This window comes from Heptranchias perlo, chromosome 9, assembly GCF_035084215.1.
Source record: "Heptranchias perlo isolate sHepPer1 chromosome 9, sHepPer1.hap1, whole genome shotgun sequence".
Lineage (NCBI taxonomy): Eukaryota > Metazoa > Chordata > Chondrichthyes > Hexanchiformes > Hexanchidae > Heptranchias > Heptranchias perlo.
In genome coordinates this window covers 56,854,631-56,873,316 of record NC_090333.1, presented here as the reverse complement: position 1 = coordinate 56,873,316, position 18,686 = coordinate 56,854,631, and positions in this window count along the sequence as shown.

Genomic DNA, 18,686 nt, shown 5'->3' with positions numbered 1-18,686 from the left:
TCAGTAACTCCTTCTGAGATCTATGGTTAGGAAAGGATCAAGCTCACTGTGATGCCCGATATAGCCAAATAGCCTGCCAACACTCGAGTTCTAAGGCGTACACGTTAACAATGGTCGCTAGCCTGAGGGCTGCTGCACTTTTGGAACAATACCCCAACAAGACTTAGCACCTTTAGAAGAGGAGGCAAGAAAATTTGGAGGGAGGCAAAGGAGAGCAAAAATTGGACTATTCTCATTCAACTCTGAGCAAATGGTCCCTCGCCTTCCTGGTTGTGAAACAGGCTTCTTCCCTTCCCTCATTACTCTCAAATGGTATGTAACACAGGTGAATCACAAGGAAGCAGGAAAAAAACATACCTTTAAAAGAGAGAGACTTGAACTTCTCCAAGTAAATACATAAGATGATTTTAAAATGATCAAAAAATGAGTAATGCAGATCCTGGAGGCACAGTCCAGGTGAACTTTCACAAACAATGGGGCTGAAATTCCCCTTTTAATGAAAATGGGAAAATTCATGTTTCTCTCTATATGAAGTAACCTGCTACCAAAATTGCATTCTCAGAAATTACATGTTTCATAGCTGCACGTTCCTGTGATTTCATGAGCGGGTCAATAATTACGTATAATTTATAATGTTTCATTAAAAGAGGCATTTCTCTTGCATTTACACTCATCTTACGGTTTCTTATAAAATTAAAGCTGGCTGTTGATTGATAAATGTGTAAATTTGCTCGCTAACCGTTGCCAGCAGGATTTCCTGTTCCTGCATTGCTAAAGTTTGGCCCATATGTCGATGCTATCACCTGGATCACGGCTGACACACCCTCCACCAAAGGTCACAGTTACACACAGCAGAGATTAACATTGCAAGTATTTGCTGCATCTGAATTGAAACCACTTTAAGTCATGGGCAGGATTTTAATATGCTGGTGGGATGTCAGCGGGGGTGTCAATCGGCACGTGGGAAACCCGAAAAAAAAATCCCTGCCTTTCCCCACACGATTGCAACTTAATTGATGGCCCTTAACGTGACTTCCAGTTTTGCTGTCCGAAAGCTGCGCAATGGGTAGATTGCGCACCCGCATGACCTGCTGTCAGCTGGAGTGTTTGCATTTAAAGGGCCAATGATGCAATGGCTTTTGCTGGAGAAACAAGGAACCAGGCAGAATGTAGCAGCAGAGGGGCAAGCCAGCACCAAGGTTCAGTGACGCCTCACTTGAGGTGCTGCTGGCTGGGGTGAGGAGGAGGAGGGAAATATTTTACCCAGCAGACAAGAGGAAGCGCCCTGCCTCTGCCACCAAGAAGGCCTGACTTGAGATGGCTGAGGAGGTCACCAGCAGGAGTAACGTCTCCCGCACAGCGTAGGAAGCATTTCAATGACCTAACTAGGTCAGTAAAAGTGAGTACACTTACTGACTCTGCACATCAACACCCCCCCACCCCCCCGCTTCACATTCTGCCCTGCCAAAACTACTCCATCACATCACTCCTCACACCCACTTAAGGCTCGTCATCAACTTACCTTCACTTCCTGAGCACTTCCTCACTTCCCCATTTGTGAACCCACCACTACCACTCACCCCAATCCTGATCCAATGTGATGTCTCTGTCTGATACTCACCCTCTAATGCATCTCATTCATGGTCAGCCTCACCCAAAGCAATGTATTAATCGGTTGACCACTTCACCCTCACTCACTCACACGTTTGTATTTTCTCCCCTTGTAGTAGAAGAGAGCTCAGAATGCACAGGAGGAAGCGAGGACTGGAGGGGGTTACAACAAATAGTGCTCCTCACAGAGGCAGAGAGGAGGCCGTGGAGATCAGCTGCACCCTTGAGTGCCTGTCCGTCAGGGATGTCAAAACTGGCACCCCACAAACGTCTGGTGACACAACTTTAACATTCATCACACACAACATGAATTGATGTTATTAATGACTGGCATGTTGAACACCTCAGTATGCTCATTGCGACATTACATCTGTGATGATTCTTAATATTGCCATCTGTTCTCTTCCAGGCCCATCAACGACCAAAGTGATGGGAAAGTACGATTCCTCGGGGGAGCTCCCGACCTCTGAGGGCGCAATGTCACATCTTAGTAAACCATCCACCAATGCAGATATTCATACCTCAGTGGGTCCTGGTAGTCAGTTAGTTGAGATGGCACCTGGTGAGTCACCACACACAAGTTAGCATAAGCAGACACTGGTGGCAGGGGCAGCTGTGGAGAGTCCGCATCGGTGGGCACACTCCTCTCCAGGATCTGCTCAGCTGGACGCAGATGCTGAACCCCGGGAGCCATCATTTAAAAGGAGAATGATCGAGGGACAGCAGCACATTTGCAAGGTACTGGAAGACTTGCCACGATAGCGGCGAGGATGGAGGAGTCCACCTCCAACATTAGTGGACTGGTGACACAGGTAAGTGTGGGAATGTCTGTGATAGCAGCGCAGGTAAGTGCATGAATGTCTGCAATGGAGAGAATAGCAGCCTCCATTGAGTTACAAGCATGGCTCACAAATGAGTCCCTTCAGGCCCTGACAACGGTTGTGTGGACTCAGGGCGAATTACATTCTGCTGCCTTAAACAGGCTGACAGAGACATTAGAAGTGGCCTTACAAGGCATCACACATCTCCTCCAAGCTGTTGTCCAGCAGAGTGGTAAGAGTGATGTGGCCCTGGCCCAGGGGAAGGATGATGGCAAAAGGGGACATAGAAGTGGTGACTTCACTCAAAGTGCTCTCACGTCTCACCATTGCAACCCCCCCCAACCAATACCCGCAATGCTGCCTCCTCTCCAGGTGGCCGAGTCTGCCCCTGCACAGGTGCAGGTGGAACAGTCTTTGGAGGGGCCCTCACGGGTTCCAAAACCCAAAGTGGCTGAACTGCACACTGTGCCTGCCACAGATGGTGATGTTCCTCCTCCTTGGATGTACTGGTGAATGCAGCCATTGCGCCCCCCCACATGCTGATGTTGTCAGTTTGAGGAAGTCCAAAAGGTAAGTAAATATGTGCACCACCGAGTGTGAACCAAGGAATCTGAGTCTAAACACAAAGATCTCCCAGCCAAAAGTTTGTCTGAGAGAACTGATTGTCATGCTGCAATAACTCACCTTTTATCCCCATCTGTCAAACAGTAATTTAAATGTCCAAACGGCTGCCGGCTGCAACCAGCCTCCGTTACCATGGCATGTTTCACATGGCACAGGAAACAGGTTAAGGCAGAGTTAAAGTCCTTTCCCTGCCTCTATAAACATAAAATTAAACGTTTCAATGACAGATAATACGTTGATTGATGGTTTAAATATCGGTTTCTGGCTCCTGGCTTCCTGAAGCATGCGCACGCCCAGGTGCATCTGGGTCATGCGTGTTTTTCGGCGGGTTGGAGCCAGGATTCCTTCCCGCTCCAGAAATCCGTGATTTTGTTTCCCACTCCCCTCCCTGCCCCCACGTACCCAGACTTCAGGGAGAAAATCATGCCCATGGACTCTGTGGTGTAAAGGGTTATAACACGGCTATTTCACTTCTGGGACCTGTCAATGAGTAGCCTGGAGGGGGTGTCAGGCTCATGTGTGTACACTCCTTTGCCAAAGCACTTTACCCGAGGACGTGGATTAAACAGTCGGTGATGAGTAAACCTGATATGCAGCAATGGTTTCAATTTCTAAAATGTCAAAGAGACTGGCATGATGAGGAGCTAGCTGGAGGCTAGATGTGAGAGCACATGCTCATATATCCATGGCTGATTGCCTACCAAGATTGGGCCGCAGAAAGCGTGTGGCAGCAAGGAGCCCTAGTAAAATTGAAGTCAATGGGAATCGGGGGAGAACTCTCCAGTGGCTGGAGTCATATGTGGCACAAAGGAAGATGGTAGTGGTTATTGGAGGCCAATCATCTCAGCCCCAGGACATTGCTGCAGGAGTCCCTCAGGGCAGAGTCCTAGGCCCAACCATCTTCAGCTGCTTCATCAATGATCTTCCCTCCATCATAAGGTCAGAAATGGAGATGTTCGCTGATGATTGCACGGTGTTCAGTTCCATTCGCAACCCCTCAAATAACAAAGCAGTCCGTACCCACATGCAGCAAGACCTGGACAACATCCAGGCTTGGGCTCATCAGTGGCAAGTAACATCCGCGCCAGACAAGTGCCAGGTAATGACCATCTCCAACAAGAGAGGGTTTAACCACCTCCCCTAGACATTCAACGGCATTACCATCGCCGAATCCCCCACCATCAACATCCTGGGGGTCACCATTGACCAGAAACTTAACTGGACCAGCCACATAAATACTGTGGCTACAAGAGCAGGTCAGAGACTGGGTATTCTGCAGTGAGTAACTCACCTCCTGACTCCTCAAAGGCTTTCGACTATCTACAAGGCACAAGTCAGGAATGTGATGGAATACTCTCCACTTGCCTGGATGAGTGCAGCTCCAACAACACTCAAGAAACTCGACACCATCCAGGACAAAGCAGCCCGCTTGATTGGCACCCCATCCACCACCCTAAACATTCACTCCCTTCACCACCGACGCACCGTAGCTCTAGTGTGTACCATCTACACGATGCACTGCGGCAACTCACCAAGGCATTTTCGACAGCACCTCCCAAACCCGCAACCTCTACCACCTAGAGAGTTAAGGGCAGCAGGCACATGGGAACAACACCACCTGCACGTCCCCTCCCAGTCACACACCATCCCAACTTGGAAATATATCACTGTTGCTTCATCGTCACTGGGTCAAAATCCTGGAACTCCCTCCTATCAGCACTGTGGGAGAACCTTCACCACACGGACTGCAGAGGTTCAAGAAGGCGGCTCACCACCACCTTATCAAGGGCAATTAGGGATTGGCAATAAACGCTGGCCTCGCCAGCGACGTCCACATCCCATGAACGAATTAAAAAAAAGGGAAATAGCTTCTTTTAAAGCATTGCACCTCCAACTGATGAAGCCACCATTTGACAGGGTATGGTTTGTGTCCATGTTGTGATTAGGAGAATAGTAGCAATACACTCACATAATTTTTAGTGAATTGTGCTACTCACCATGCCATTCACGAGGAACTACTGGGGCCTATTGTCCACCCAGCAAAGGCTCAAACAGTTGCTGAACGACTAGGAAGTTATTATCCTCCTCAGGTGGGGGAGGAGTGGTTGAGGTAATTGAGGCGTCCTTCAGGGTCGAGGTGGCTGTAAGATGACACATTTGCCTGGCGGAAGTTTGAAATTAAGTCGCCTATCCGTGGCTGGCTTGATAATCTGATACCTAAAACAGGCAGGTCTGCAGTACTCCCGGGCACTACTGTCCGGCTCAGTGGGATTGCTCTCACTTGGTTCCGCACTTACTTATCAAATTGTAACCAGAGCTTCTCCAGCAATGGTTTCTCTTCCTGTCACTGCAACGTTACCTCTGGAGTCCCATGAGGATCTATCCTTGGCCCTCATCCTCTTCCTCATCTACATGCTTCCACATGTACACTGACACCCAGCTCTACCTCTCTCGACCCCTCTGCTGCCTCTGTTCTGTCAGATTGCTTGTCTGACACCTTAGATAAGCTGTAATATCTATCTTCACAGTAGAGGACAGAAAAAAGCAGGGAAGTGGGGAACCAAGGGGCTAATGAGAGTGAGGAACTTAAAGTAATTAATATCAGTAAAGAAAAAGTACTGGAGAAACTAATAGGACTAAAAGCCGATAAATCCCCTGGACCTGATGGCCTACAGCTGAGGGTTCTAAAAGAGGTGACTGCAGAGATAGTGGATGCATTGGTTTTGATCATCCAAAATTCCCTAGATTCTAGAATGGTCCCAGCGTTTTGGAAGGTAGCAAATGTAAGCCCGCTATTCAAGAAAGGAGGGAGAGAGAAAACAGGGAACTACAGACCAGTTAGCCTGACATCAGACATCGGGAAAATGCTGGAATCCATTATTAAGGAAGTGGTAACAGGGCACTGAGAACATCATAATATGATTTAGCAAAGTCAACATGGTTTTATGAAAGGGAAATCACGTTTGACAAATTTATTAGAGTTTTTGAGGATGTAACTAGCAGGGTAGATAAAGGGGAACCAGTGGATGTAGTATATTTGGATTTTCAAAAAGCATTCGATAAGGTGCCACATAAAAGGTTGTTACGCAAGATAATGGCTCATGGGGTTGGGGGTAATATATTATCATGGATAGAGGATTGGTTAACAGACAGGAAACAGAGAGTAGGAATAAACAGGTCATTTTCGGGTTAGCAGGCTGTAACTAGCAGAGTGCCGCAAGGATCAGTTTTGGGCCTCGGGTATATTAATGACTTTGATGAAGGGATAAAGGGATCGAATGTAATATATCCAAGTTTACTGACGATATAAAGCTAGGTGGGAAGTAAGCTGTGAGGTGGACACAAAAAGACTGCAAAGGGATATAGACAGGTTAAATGAGTGGGCAAGAAGGTGGCAGGTGGAGTATAATGTGGGGAAATGAGAGGTTATTCACTTTGGTAGGAAGAATAGAAAAACAGAATATTTTTAAAATTGGGAGAAACTATTAAATGTTCATGTTCAGAAAGGTGTTCAAATGTGTGTGTCCTCGTACAAGAAACACAGAAAGTTAGCCTGCAGGTACAGCAAGTAATTAGGAAGGCAGATGGTATGTTGGCCTTTATTGCAAGGGGTTAAAGTACAAGTGTAAGGAAATCTTACCAGAATTGTACGGGGCTTTGGTGAGACCTCACCTGGAGTACTGTGTACAGTTTTGGTCTCTTTATCGAAGGAAGGATGTACTTGCCTTAGAGGCGGTATCACGAAGGTTCACTAGTTTGATTCTTGGGATGAGAGGGTTGTCCTATAAGGAGAGATTGCGTAGAATGGGCCTATATTATCTGGAGTTTAGAAGAATGAGAGGTTATCTCATTGAAATATACAAGATTCTGAGGGAGCGTGACAGGGTAAAAGCTGAGAGGTTGTTTCCCCTGGTTGGAGAGTTTAGAACTAGGGGGCATAGTCTCAGGATACGGAGTTGGCCATTTAAGACCGAGATGAGGAGGAATTTCTTCACTCAGGGGTTTGTGAGTATTTGGAATTCTCTCCCCAGAGGACTGCGGATGCTGAGTCGTTGAGTATATTCAAGGCTGAGATAGATAGATTTTTGGATTCCAGGGGAATCAACAGATATGGGGATCTGGCAGGAAAGTGGAGTTGAGGTCGAAGATCAGCCATGATCTTATTGAATGGCGGAGCAGGCTCAAAGTTATGTTCTTATGCAACTTCCTCCAGTTAAACATTGGGAAGACTGAAGCCACCCTAACTCAAACTCCATATCCTTGTCACTAATTAAATTCCCCTCCCCTGCCACAGTCTCAGGTTGAGCCAGACTGCAACCTCGGCATGCTAATCAACTCCGAGCTGAGCTACCAACCCTATATCCTCTCCATCACAAAAACTGCCTACTTCCACCTCTGTAACATTGCCCAACTCAGCCATTCTACTACTGAAACTCTCATCCGGGTATTTGTCACCCATAGACTCGACTATTCCAATACTCTCCTGGCCAGCCTCCCGTCCTCCAAGCTCTGTAAACTTCAGCTTATCCAAAACTCTGCAGCCTGTATCCTATTCCACAAAAATTCCTCCTCACCCATCACTCCTGTCTTTGCTGACCTACATTGGCACCTGGCTCTCCAATGCCTCCAATTTAAAATTCTCATCCTTGTATTTAAATCCTTTCATGGCTTTGCCCCTTTCTATCTCTGAAACCTCCACCATTCCTCCATCTCTGGCCTCTTGTACATTCCTCCCTCCATTCGCCCCACCATTGGCAGCTGTGCTTTCGGCTGCTAAGGCCCCATGTTCTGGAATTCCTTCTCTAAACCTCTTTTCCTCTTCACCTCCCTTTCCTCCTTTAAGACCACCTCTTTGACCAAGCTTTTGGTTGCCTTTCTTAATATCTCCTTCTTTGGCTCAACGTCCATTTTTGTTTGATTACGCCTCTGTGAAGCGCCTTAGGACGTTTTTCTACATAAAGGCAATACATAAATGCAAGTTGTTGTTGTTATTATTGTTGATGATTGATCAGCCAGTCTTTTTCACTAATGGAACCTGGAGAGGTTGACCTGTCACTGGGGAGTGGGATTCTTCCCACTCAGCTATAATTCATCTGACATACCAATACCCAATCAGGTAGGGAGGTCTTATCTGCACAAGCAATAGGAAAGTCCTGCTGCTTGTCTAGCTAAGACTGCTCTTCTAGTAAGCTGCACTATTTTAGCTGGTTAAAATCTAACAGTAGTTCTGCGTACACCAGGGAACCCTAAGCTCTGCCAAACTGGCCCTTAACCGCTCTCATCTTAGATAAGTGCCCCAATGGGGAGATAGTGTGCACTACGTTTTTGGCAAATCTACAAATGTACAAATGTAAATTTCTCAGTAGTTTGGTTCAGAGAATCTTAAACATGACGATGAGTTTTCACACGTGTCAAGCACCTTCCTGACCAGTGAAAACTTCTGGGCTACATATAGTGACACCACTATTCCCGGCCAGAATGGAAATGATTGGGTAACTCCCCCATCAATCTCTGCTGTAAGTGATTGGAATTGATTTTACACATATAACATGTGTGTAACTATGCTGGAGAAATCACCCTGCTTTTATCGGGAAACATTGCTGCAGTCATGAGTTCTGTTTGCTGTAGTTCACAGAGACTCTTCTTAAATATATTCTGCAGACTGTTTGCTGTAGCGCACTATTTAAATAGACTCTGTTTGCTGAGTAAATAGACTTTGTTTGATGTAAAATGGACTTTTTGCTATGAGTCCTGACGTAAATCCCACCCTGCCTCCAACTCATTGGCTAACAGTAGTGTCAATGGACACTCTGAAACTTCTGGGACCTGGGGGGATCTGCACCCATGAAGAATTGGGGTGAGACCACCCAAAACTCATATCACGTAGGATCTTTACAACCTGCAGAGAGGGGATATTTCTGTTCCATTAATCTGGGATGGATTAGAGCCCAGATACTGGAAGTGAAAAGACTATGTAATTGGTTGCCAGAATTATACTGCACCACAATATTAGTTAGTGCAGATACAATGGCATCTAGTGGTAATGTTGTGTAAAACAACTGATGTTCAAGTTGTGCATAAAAATCTGCAGTTCATTTTGAATGATTTTGAATGACTTCTCAAAAAATGCAGGAGTCTTTTTCATGATCCCTGGAATAACAATAGTAAAAGACCGAAAACGGCTAATGGGCTGCTTCAGCTTGTCCCCCCAATCCCTAACTCTCCCAGGTTAACGTCTGACTGCATTTTGAATGCCAAAACGTCTTTGTCTCTGCAACCTTGCCTGGAAGATTTTTCCAAACATAACAGCGTAAAGAAATTATTTCTAATATCTATTTTGAATTTACTTTGAACTAATTTAAATTTATATCCTCTGGTCTGACTGGCCTAACTTATTTTGAGATAATATCCTGGGTTTGCATCATCTATCTGCCATTTTGTATTTTACGTTGCACAATCTCTGGCTTAACATAAAATCTATTAAATGGCTCTTGTCACTGCCAGAAAGACTGTATCACAAATGTTCGTGGGAATCTGATATTTAGCTGAGAGTGTGTTGCAACTGAGACAAGGAAAAAGTAGATTATTCTTTCTTACAGAAGCAGAATATCGCTCTATTTCAAAAATTCTATTTTTTAGGAATATACGAACATACGAAATTGACGGGCAGGAAAAGACCAGCCAGTTCATCAAGCCTGCTCCACAGACCAGACCAGCATGCCCAGACCATCATGGCTAATCACTTCTTCCCTCCTCTGACGTCCCCACCCTCACATCTACTCCCGCAACCATGTAATCTCCTGGACGAGGCAAAAACAGAAAGCGACAAAATACTCTGTAATATTCCTCTCCCAACCCCTCAGGTGATCGAAACCAGTCCAGGAGATCACATGGACCGAGTGTTGTCTATAAAGACACTTATCTTCTATATGATGCGATCTCTGCCCCAGTTAGGAACCGGTCCAGTTCCCTTTTGAAGGCACGCAGAGAGTCAGCAGCCATCACACCAGCCGGCAATGTATTTCAGAGGCTCACAATTCTCTGGGAAAAGAAGAACTGCCCAACATCCAGTCTATTCCCACTCTTCCATAGTTTAAACTCGTGTTCCATGGTCCTCCCCAACCTGTTAAATTGGAATAATCTATCAACAGGGATGCTATCCAGTCCCTTAATTATTTTGTAGACCTCTATCAGGTTACCTCTTAGTCTATGCTGCTCTAAAGTAAATAGAGCAAGGTCCTTGAGCCTGTCTGAGTAGTTGAGGTTCTTTAAGCTAGGAATCATTCTTGTAGCTTTCCTCTGGACCTTTTCTAAGGCCGCTATATCACCCAATATGCAGCTTTCTTTTACTTCGCACAGGTCCAGGAGATGTTTTTTTTCATAAAATATACTTTATTCATAAAATTTGTAGCAATACATACAATACAGTTGTCATATCACATTCCAAACGTACACAATACAGGTTACATCAAGTATAGTTCAATGAGCACATTATACATAATTACAGTTCATGACACTCTAGGGTGCCTCATTGCATTACACTCAATACAGGTTATTGATTACAGATTCATTACAGGTACATTACAGGTCCAGGAGATGTTGCACTCAGAGAAAACCACCTCAGCATTCTCCCAATGCAGAACTGGCAAAATTACCAACAGTCAGTGGAGAAGCTACCCCTATAGTTTGCATCAAACAGAATAATTGGCAGATTTGTAACACTTGCCACTTCTGAGTGCCTAAAGCAACCCCATAATCCCCAATCAGTTTGGCTACACCTCAGTCCTTTGGTATTGGGTGAGACTGAACCCTCATAAAATTTTCCTCCGGTTAGAAGATTTGCCTCCCAGAATTCCCATCATAGTAAATATTTTATTTAGAATTTTCTTCTGGTAAATTTTTATGCTCAATAAAGAAAATAATGCCAGTGCTGAGGTTTGGAACACACTCGTTCCATTCTTAACCCAAGCTCTTCCAGATCAGCCAGTTGTTCCCTCTGCTCTTTTTATTCTGACCCAACAATGTGTCTTAACCACGAACCTCTGAATATCCAAACCCTCTGTTCAACTATTTTTTTTCCCATTTTTAACACCAGCCATCTTAAAGGTCTCTCTCAGTGGAATTAGAATTTTGTGCCATTTGATAGAAAATTCAGGACACTTTTTTGTTGTGTAAGTCATGACCACTAGAAACTGCGCTGAGGCTGTCCAAATTCATTTCCTATCATTTCCTTATTGCCAGCAGAATGAAGTTTCATCTCATCAGTTTGGGATGGACTTGAAACCAGTTTCCAAAGATGAAAGATCAGTGTTCTACAATGCACTATCTTTCTGTCTCCTATTCATGTCTGCTTAATGCAGTTGCTATGACTGCACATTTTAATTATATAACAGCCATTGATTAATGACTGGAAAAAAAAACCATATGTGATTTTTCAAGAACACCGTACAACATAGAGACCAAACATTTATATATTTCTTTCCCCATCTTATGTATTCTTTATTTCCTATTATGTGCTGCATAAGCATGATTGAGACAGGTACTCTATCTCTTTTCTTTGCATTACGGTAAATTTAAAAATGAATAAAAAGTCACTGCTTCCCTGATGGTTCACTGAGTTGATCTGGTGAATAGCTGAGCCATACAAAACAGGAAAGTTCAGGGTTTAATCCCTGGGCAGCTGATCTCAGGTGAGATGGTGCCCATAGGCTAGGGAGGGAAAAATTAGCCAAGAATCCTGCTCTTGATCAGTATCCAGCACCCACTACGTGAAGTGTGACATCGGGTGAGGGTAAGATTGGGTATTAATGTTTTGTCAGTTTAAACACAATGAAAGACAGCAATGTAACATTGGTAAAATGTTGCTTGGATTTATAGCCATATGGTGTTAAACATTAGCAAGACCAGGAAAATACAAAGAATCTCTGAGGACATGTAATAGGGCTTTTGAATACACATTGATGGACTGAATAGTCTGAATAGTTTTGAATAGTCTCTGTTTTTAAAGAGGATTCATAACTGAAATGTATCCTTGTCTGTTCACTCTACAGATGCTGACTGACATGTGTGTTTCCAGCATTTTCTATTTTGGTTTTTAAGTTTTGATGATGGGTTTGAATGATGTGCTGAAATGTTTTTAAATGTTAAGATATAATTTTTTGTTTTTGGATGAACGGAGCAATATATACTGCATTTGCATTTCAATATATCTAGATTAGATACTGTTGTATATCATTAATCTTGCCAGCTTCATTCGGTCATATCTGGCCTACTTTCCATCAAAACCTTTATAACCTTCTATTTACACTATCTTTCTCGTTGATCCTAATAACCTCTGCTCTGACCACCTTAGTAGAACTGAAGTCACCACAGGTCAAACTGAACACTTAAAGTTAATTGCTTAACAGCCTCCACGGACAAAAAGCAGGACCATAAATTTCCCCAAAGCTCATTAATGCCAATGTTTAGCAATTGTTTTGAAAGCTTGACTTTCTGTTTTTTAAATGACGCCCATTATGAATCCAACTGCTGTATAAACATGACTGATAAGCCTGCATAATTGCTTTGGTTATTTATTAAAGGAACACTCCAGGAAAAGCTCACAAAAATCATACCATTCAGCCTTACCTGAGTATTTGGCAATTGCTAATGAAAAAAAGCACATTTTGAAATTATATGTGTTAGACAATTGAATTTGTAACTTAGAAATGTACCAGGATGATTACAGCTGATCCATACAAAACAGGTTCGTTCAGGGTTCAACTCTGGGCAGGACTGATTTAGTGAGAATGTGCCCTAGACTAGGGAGGGAAGAATTGGCCAAGTTTCATGCTCTTGATCAGTAATCTTCACCCACTATGTGCAGTGTGACATTGGGTGAGGGCAGGATCAGGTACAATTGTGATTGACTAGCCCACTGAATAGTCATTGTCAAGACTCACATGTGAACAGTAACCACACCACAGTGAGACAGCAAAACGAGGTAAGCAACTCTTACAGAGACTTGAGCACAAAATCAAGGCTGACACTCCAGTATGGCACTGAGGGAGTCCTGCACTGTCGGAAGTGCCATCATTCAGATGAGACGTTAAACCGAGGCACCATCTGCCCTCTCTGGTGGACGCAAATGATCCCATGGCACTATTTCAAAGAAGAGCAGGGGAGTTATCCTGGCCAACATTTATCCCTCAACCAACACCACTAAAACAGATTATCAGGTTCTTATCACATTGCTGTTTGTGGGAGCTTGCTGTGTTTCCTACATTACAACAGTAACTACACGATAAAAAGTACTTCATTGGCTAAAAAGCGCTTTGGGACATCCTGAGGTCGTGAAATGTGCCATATAAATGCAAGTCTTCTTTTCAATTCTTTCATTTACTACTGATTTCAGCACCAAGTAGAGCATTAACTGTTCCTCCGTGCTTGTCCCCTCCTCTGACAAAGGTGCCAGCGGCCATCTGGTACGTTTCCCATGTTGCCCTCTTCATGTGTGAGAGTAGATTATACAAAAGAATTATTCAGCCTTTTTGATCTCATTCTTCCAGATTACCAACCATATTGTCTTCCCACTACAACTTTTTAGCATCCACCTGCACTTCTCAATTTAACAAAGGACTGCACCTCTGACAATACAGCATCCCTCACTGTTGCATGGTTTGTTACAATTTGGGTGCGCTCCAGATATCTTTTCTCATGCCCAGTGAATGCACAGGCAAGCCCACAGTTCCTATGAACTGATACTTGACTTTATGCAAAAGCAGGGAAAGAGGGACACAGTGCAAACATTATACTCACTTACCAATGAGGTATGCAGTGGAATTTATAGGTTAGCCCCCTGAACTCCCTGATCTTTCCAACTGATGAAAAATAACATTTTGACAGGCTATATATCTTGGGCTATAAGCCACAAATTAGGTTTATTAAGAAAAAAAATTAAACAGAAGAGCAAACACGTCACATGACTCAGTGCCTTCCAAAACAATAAAAGTCCAAAAGCTTTAACAGTTCTTTGTGGTACAGTATACAATTTGCATATTGGGTGAAATGCTTTTACATGAGAGAAATATTTGCCTCCACCCATGTAAACTATTGAACTAGCAAAAGGCTCCAATATATATTTCTCTGTCAGGCAGGTTCTGAGCAGAGACCTATCAATCAACATCACCATCAGACACTTTACCTGAAATATCTTCTACAACAGACCTACACTGCAAAGGTGGTCAGAGATCCCAAATGATTACCTCTGGCTCCTTCTCCCAAGCTGGTAATCAAGTTTTTAAACAATTAAATCTTTTTGCAAAGAGAGACCATATTACTCTCCCAGCTCTTAACTAAATAGTTGCCAGATCAAACATCTTGACTTGTACGTTTCAGATTGTCTTGTCTCCAGCATTCTTCTGTAAGCAATGAGACGAGAAAGCTTCCACATCCCATAGCTTGTCTTTGGTCATGTACATTTTTCCTCAAATGCAATTAAAAGCATCAAGAGAACAACAAAAACTCAGTCACGCTATGTATATAAGTTGTGAGTCATAGAAAGTAGAAGTCCTGATAATGTGTGCATTCCATTGGTACTGGCTGTTCCCAGCCATGCAGCAACTAATTTACAATGATCACTCAAAAGGCCAGCCATGAACTTCAACAAAGAAAAATTAAAAGTATGGGGTATTTTATGATTCGAAATAAGACAGATCTCTAATTATTAACAGATGACACCTTTGACAATGCTGCACTTCCTGGAACCGTTTTAGCTTGGTACGTAACATTTTACAATTTAATCTGTTCACATATCCACTAATCTACGAGCAAAAAATACTGTTCTAATCTCATCTTGCTTGAGGTTATTAGTTTCATATTATGTCCTATAGTTCTGTGCTCATAATCCAAGTTAATTAAAGTGCTTGCATCTACGATACTCATTTACCTGGATCTTGTCACCTCAGTCTTCCCTTACCATTGAAAACAAGTTCAGAGGGGGAATTGTGTGGTGCAGTGAGTTGGGTTAAAATGCAGCCCAGGCTATTGGGATGAAAGTCTTCTCTGTCTGCAAACTTTATGAATCCAACATAATATGAATTCCTTGGGAGCAGCAGAAAACTGCCACTAATTTTACAATTTCTGTTCGAGAGGCTGCTGGATGGCTGGTGTGGGAAATGGAAAAATGTAACAATGTTGCAGAAGGGAGTGCTCTTCTGAGGCTGGGGCTCAGAAGACATTGTTGGAAAAACATTGAGGGAGTTTTACTCTGCACGTAACTATTCTACACCTAACCTGGGAGTACCTGATGCTGATGCCCGAAATATGTCCCATTCCCCAATGCAAGCATCCCTCAGTTTGAGCACAAAAAACACACAAGTTCAGTTCTGTTAGCCCCTTTTCCTAACTTAGAGCATGACGTCGTGAAAAGATCATTGTCATTTCTCTCTGAACCTCCGTCAATGCATCAATGCATCAGTGTCCTGGGAGTACCTGGTGTCTGATGGTGATGTTGATTGATAGCATTGGCACAAGTGACTACCGTATAATCTTTGTGAAGACAAAGTTTCATCTCCACAATGAGGACATCCTCCATCACGTAGTGTGGCACTACTGCTATGCTAAGTGGGACAGACCAAGGACAGATTTAGCAGTCCAAAACTGGGCATCCAAGAGGTGCTGTGGGCCATCAGCAGCTGCAGAATTGTCTCCCACCACAATCTGTGACCTCATTGCCTGGCACATCCCTCACTCTTCCATTACCATCAAGATGGGAGACCAACTGTGATTCAATGCGTAGTATAAAACGGAACAGATCCAGGCATACCTTGGAATGAGACACCAACCTAGTGAAGTTATTCCATGGGTTACCTGCATGATCAACACCAAAAGCAGGAGGCTCAAGGTAGAGATAAGGAATTCTACAACCATCTAGTTGTGAATGGTGGCTGGCAAACTTGCAACTAATAGGAGTCTCCATAAATAGCCTCAGCCTGGAGCAGCATGAGTGCAAGAGACAAGATTCAAACATTTACAAGCGTCTTCTGCCAAAAGTGTTGACTAGATGATCCTACTTGGCTTCCTACCAAGATGTCCACCATGATGTCAGAGTCCAGCCAATTCAGTTCACTTCAAGTGACATTAAGAAGTGGCTGAATGCATTGGACACAGCATAGGCAACATCCCAGCTGTGGTACTGAATACCTGCCAACCAGAGGTAGCCGCTCCTCTAACCAAGCTGTTCTAATGCAGCTATGACACTGTCATCTACCTGACAACGTAGAAGATTGCCAAGTATGTCCTTGCCATAAAAAATCTACCTTAGCCAATTAACACCCTGGCACCTTCCTCCTAATCATCAGTAAAATGATGGAAGGAGTCATCAATAATGTCATTAAGCAACCCCTACTCACCAATAACCTACTCACCGACCGTTCAGGTTCTCTGAGAGGCACTCGGATCCAGACCTCATGACAGCTTTGTTCCAGACATGGACAGGAGTTGAAGACCAGAGGAAAAGTCAGTGTAGCTGGCCTCAACATCAAGGCACCAAGAATGGCACAAGGATCCCTAGATGGTTGCAGTTGTTAGAGGCCAATTATCTTACCCCTACGATATCACTGCAGAAGTTCCTCAGGGATCTATCAGTAGCTGCTTCATCAATGACTTTCCCTCCATCATAAAGTCGAGAGTTAGGCTTTTCATTGATGATTCTACAGTATTCAACTTCATTCACAACTCCTCTGATACTGAACTAGCTCATGGCAGTCTACAGTAGGACTTAGACACTATCCAGGCTTCAACTTTTACAAACACAGGATACTTCGTTATCTGCAAATTATAGCACTTTTGATCTGTAAGGCCATGTCACGCAAGCCATAAATTCAGGGATCAGACAAATCCACAAATCCTACGCATTCTATTCAACCCCGAGCAGAGCTTCTGTTCTCACATCCTCTCCATCACAAACACTGCTCCTTTTTTATTGTAGAGTAGTCTCAATTTTTCTGTGTTTGGAGGTCTCAATTTTTGTGTATGCAGAACCATTTTGAATTTGGGTCTGCTGTTGATACCTTCTCAGGTTCAGTGGTATCATTTGCTCCTGTAAGCAGTCTAAGTGTTGTAGTTTAATGGGAGTTGACTTCACAACTACTTGTATGGTAGCTTAACCTGGGGGAATAACAATTGTGACCTGAAGCGGATATCCGTGTCTTTTGCTCGTGTGCTTCTTCAATCTCTCTGAAGGCGGATCAAGTTGGTACCAGATGAGGAAAAGTTTGGTTTGAATTGTGATCTGTTTTATTGCACAGTAAGGGGAAACGTGGAGAGTAATAAATATGATCAGAGTCAATTAGTTTAATCAATACAGATTGGTTTCACATAATGATATAAAAACATAAGGAACAGGCAGTGCTATCCCATTTTGGTGGGTTGTCTGATTTAACAGAATAACCCTTCTGCATTCTGTCCTACAGTCCTGGGGGGAGACCTCTTCTCCCTGCAATCTCTTATCTTTTGCAGCCTTTTATTGCTTGTGCAGTCCTGTTTCCAAAAGCCAGATTGCCTTTTCATATCTGTGTCACCAGTCTTGGTTTTGCAAACAGGACTGTAGCATCAGCTTTTAGTCAAAACTGATGGTTCGTGACTCTCTCCCCAAGCGGAGTCCACCAACCAAACTTGGAAGTGACCCTTGCTGCATTCAAATGTATAAGACTGTCACAGCAGCAATGAGTGTGAATGCTTGCTTGATGTCAATTATATTTTCATTGTCTCCGGGATGCTGATTCAGGCGACCTAATATATACCTGAAAGTCCTTATGTCCCGTGAATTTAATCCATTTAAAACAAGCTTCAACTCAAAGGCACATTTCAAAATAAAGAACACCTTCAAATACAAAAAAGTGATGGAACATAGGTGTTCTTTTTTTTGTACAGCAGTCTCGCTGTGTGTGTATGGGAGTTTAACATTTTATGTGTATGGGGGTCTCACAAGGGTAAGAGCACATCCTCTTTGGAAGTTGGTGGAAGTAAAATCCTGGTTCTTGGTTCATTGGGCACCACCAGAAACTTGGGGACCAAGTTGCTCACATCCATGTGTTGCCAATAGAATCTTTTCTATTGTCTTTAAATAGTTTGCTCATTGCTCATTGCTGCTGGGCCAAACACCTGCTGTTCCCTGCAAGAGCTGATTGCATGTGTGCATGACTTTGCTGCTCAAAAGCCAGCTCCAAGAGACGTGAATAAGAACATAAGAACTAGGAGCAGGAGTAGGCCTTACGGCCTCTCGAGCCTGCTCCGCCATTCAATAAGATCATTTATTTTTTATTCGTTCATGGAATGTGGGCATCGCTGGCGAGGCTAGCATTTATTGCCCATCGCTAATTGCCCTTGAGATGGTGGTGGTGAGCTGCCTTCTTGAAACGCTGCAGTCCGTATGGTGAAGGTTCTCCCACAGTGCTGTAGGGAGTTCCAGAATTTTGACCCAGCGACGATGAAGGAACGGCGATATATTTCCAAGTCGGGATGGTGCGTGACTTGGAGGGGAACGTGCAGATGGTGTTGTTCTCATGTACCTGCTGCCCTTGTCCTTCTAGGTGGTAGAGGTCGTGGGTTTGGGAGGTGCTATCGAAGAAGCCTTGGCGAATTGCTGCA